Here is a 3,735-nt window from a genome sequence, read left to right as displayed (position 1 = left end):
CCCCCCGACACACACACACAAAACCTAATTCTAGTGGTCAAGGACTTGCATTTATTTATTTTAACACTTTGATAAACTGCTTGCTGGATAAAAAAATTGGCTAGATAACTTTCATGTTTTTTCATGTATTATTCACTTCCACAGGAAATTAGAGAGAGACAACAAAGAATCATATTCAGTGAGGTGGTATGTATGTTTTTTTCAGGTAGAGACAATGTCCTGCAACTGCTTTTCCTACATATCTGCGAAGGAGCTCTTTCCTCAGTTATTAAGTGCTCCTGAAACCATGCTTGCTTCCATCTTATTCAAATTATTATTGGATCTACCTAGAAGATGTGAATAACTTTTGAATACATTCCTACTGGTTTACCCTGTTGCTTTACATGTTTGCACCCTATGAACAAACTAATGTGTTCTCATTTTTCACCATGTTCTGAGTACTGCTCATCATGGAATCATTCTGAAGAATAAGAAGAGAGGCCTTTGCCCTTAAGAAACTTACAATATATTTAAAGAGAGAAAACTTTCAAGGAAAGTAATTTGAAAAGGAATATAAATAACAGCTTTTGTGCTACAAATGTGAATGCTATTGAATTATAAAAAGAAGCAAAAGATCTTTATGGGCTATAAATTATTTATACAGGAAGTGAAAATTTAAGCCTGTAAGGAAATAAAAAAATGGGTTGGTGAACAGTAGAAAGGAGTTTACTAAGGGAAGGGAAAAAAGAATAAGATCAGAATAAGACCTGGAAGTGGAAAATAGGGTGGCGTTACAGGGGACTGAGAACAGAAGAAATTAAAAAAGGAAAGATTTGATTCTAATAATGAGCAGGTTGCCCAAACCACCTGTTCTTAAAAGTGAAACATCTTGGGCTGCAAGCATGACTAATATTAAAATGTTCATTCAATATGCATAAGACAACACATACATTCCTTATTCTTGTAGCTTTTATTCAAATACACCATTGTACTTGTAAATTTTGCATATCATTAAAATGTTTAATAATGTGATTTTTTTTACTGAAATAGGTATCTCCATGAATGTAACATGGAACACAGACTGCCATGTGTGCATGTGTGTGTGGTGTGTATCAAACTTCCTGCCTATAGCACTGTATGCCACGTGATGACTCAATTCCCAACACTTTACTCAAGTGACTTCAAAACTTTCTATATGCTTTATTATGTAGGGAAGTTGTTTGGTTTTTATTTGGCTAGAACGTATCATTAACATATTAAATCCATCTTTGTTCTTCTTAGCATATGGAAACTATTAAGGCTTTGAAAATGGTTCAGAATCTATGATAAACACAAACACTAAACTTGATCTTCCATATGATTCCAAATGTTTTATTAATTGATATTATCACAATAAACACAGCAATTTAAGAAATCTCCATAAAAAAACCTCATCCATCTTCACAAATGCACCTATTCCACCAACCTTACTCTGAGAAACATTACTTTAAGCTTTTCTGGGATCCAGATTTAGAAAGGTGAGATGTGGTTAATTGAGTAATGCTCATCTGCTCAGAAGAGCAATAGAGATTTGAGTAAGTTCTCCAGCAGGAGCGTGACAAAAGAGAGTGAGTTTTAAGTAAGAGTAAATGAGTACCCATTTGTTGAAATAAATGGGGAAAGATGCTCCAAGGAGATTAATTGAAGGATTATTGTTATATATTTTTATTCAATGTTGCATGCTCAGGTAGATAAAGGTTAACAAGTGAAATGATGACAATAAGAATGGGAAGACACTTTTACAGGGGTATGAGGGAGGCCTATTTGAAAAGGTGACATGTATTAATTCAGTTGTTCAGGATGAGAAATAATCAGCCTCAGGGAAGTCTCTAGGCAGAAACAAGAGCAGAGATCCCGAAACAGAATTAAGCTGGGCATGAAACAGAAAAAAAGAAGATTTAGGGGAGTCTGCCATGAGATAAGTTCAAAGAAACAGTCATGAGGTAGAAAAACCTAACGTCGTGGCAAAAGTGGTGAAAGGGAAGGGTTGTTTATAAGGGTTACCACTGGAGAAATGTTGACAGAAATTTGTGACATATTGGATGTGAGGATATAAAGAGAAAGGTATAAATGATTGACAGTTGAGGATGGGGGACGAAAAAGATAATGTAATTGTCAGAAATAGGGAAGTTAGTAAATGGGGGGGTCAGTTTGAATGGAAAGACACCGATTGTAGGTATTAAAACATCATGTAAGTTTTGGTGTTTCTTGATAGGAAACACAAACAATGGATTATCTGTGTGTAATCCTTAGGGAAGGTGAAACAAATAGAAGCATTACTGAAAGGATGGAAATGAAACATGAGATTAGTGAAGCATGGAGGATTGTGCCTTAGAGGGTACAAGAAATCTGTAGAAGAAATCAAGAAGGAATAAAGAAGAGAACCAGGACAGTATAATGGCATTTACCACACACACATTTAAAGAGACAGGTCCACCTATATCAAATGCAGCCACAAATTTTAAAAGATGGAGGCTGTGCTTCAGAGTCAGCAGCATTAGAGGCATGCTGTGGTCACAGGTTGCAGTAGATGGTAAATTTATGGAGAAGGCTGGTGGTGGATGAAAAGTTTTCAGAGGTTTGGCCTGGAGATGTGGTAAAATGAGCAGAGGGACACAGTCTTTTTAAGAGTTAGTTGACTGTGGCAGGTGCTAAGGATATCCTGAGCAAAACCTGTTAATAGAACAGATTGTTTCTATGGAGTCAAAATGGTTTTGGTTTGTGGGTCTTCCTGGTTCCTCACTGGTAATTTCTCGAATTAATGGCTACAGCATTCTGCCCACCAGGGCGTGTTTCTGCCAAGTCAAGGGAAGCACCTCTGAAGGACTTATACACTCTTTTGTCTCCCCAACTATGTCACTCTGAAGCCTCGAAATAATTTATTTACTTCACATGGCTGAAAAAAAATGCCTTTTGGAAACCTCACAACTTCAAAATAATATCCCTATTATTTTCCCATATTATCCACAAATTATGGTTTGTGGATACCAGTTTTCACATCTGAGTAATCACATTGAACTTCAATTATGCCGGGTCTGATCAAGGCTGGAAAGACCCGAGTCTGGCAGACCTGGCCAGGACCTACCACTGGGACAAAAACATGCTTAACATAAATGGCCTTTATTGCCAATGTGGTTGTAGTTGTTGCCTCTACGCTTCTTTTATATTGACAAAAGCGAATATTGCTTTCATCTTCGTATTCTCAAAGGGGAAGTCTGCCAGTATAATGTGAATCACCTTTATACTATTAAGATCCTAGGCCACAAAAAATATGTTTGTTTTTAGTTGGAGGAATGTATGGCAATAAGGCAGAGGTAACTATCGATAGCACTGTGCAAGATATCCTCACCTATTTTAATGTTTACAATCCTTTATTAGACTATCTCCATTTTTATGAAGAAAACTAAGGCAAGAAATATATATATAAATGCCCTAGGTGACACAATTAATAAATTGTGGTGCCCATGTTTCAATCTAGCTTTGCCTAATGTCAAACGATTTAATCACTAGTACAATTGTTTGTGATTAAATGTGAGCTATTCATTGAAGGCCTTATTGTGTTCCCTGATTTATAGAAATAATGTACACAAATTATATTAAAAACATAAAAGGTATTTGAGCATTGAGGGTATATTACAACTTAATATTTGCTGGACTGTTTCATCCTTTAGAACAGAATCTGACTTTTTTTTTTTTTTTTTTTGAGCCAGAGTCTCA

The sequence above is a fragment of the Propithecus coquereli genome, unplaced genomic scaffold (genome assembly GCF_000956105.1).
Source record: "Propithecus coquereli isolate 6110/MARCELLA unplaced genomic scaffold, Pcoq_1.0 Scaffold312, whole genome shotgun sequence".
Classification (NCBI taxonomy): domain Eukaryota; kingdom Metazoa; phylum Chordata; class Mammalia; order Primates; family Indriidae; genus Propithecus; species Propithecus coquereli.
The sequence above is the reverse complement of the archived record's forward strand: the minus strand, read 5'-3'. Positions refer to the sequence as shown.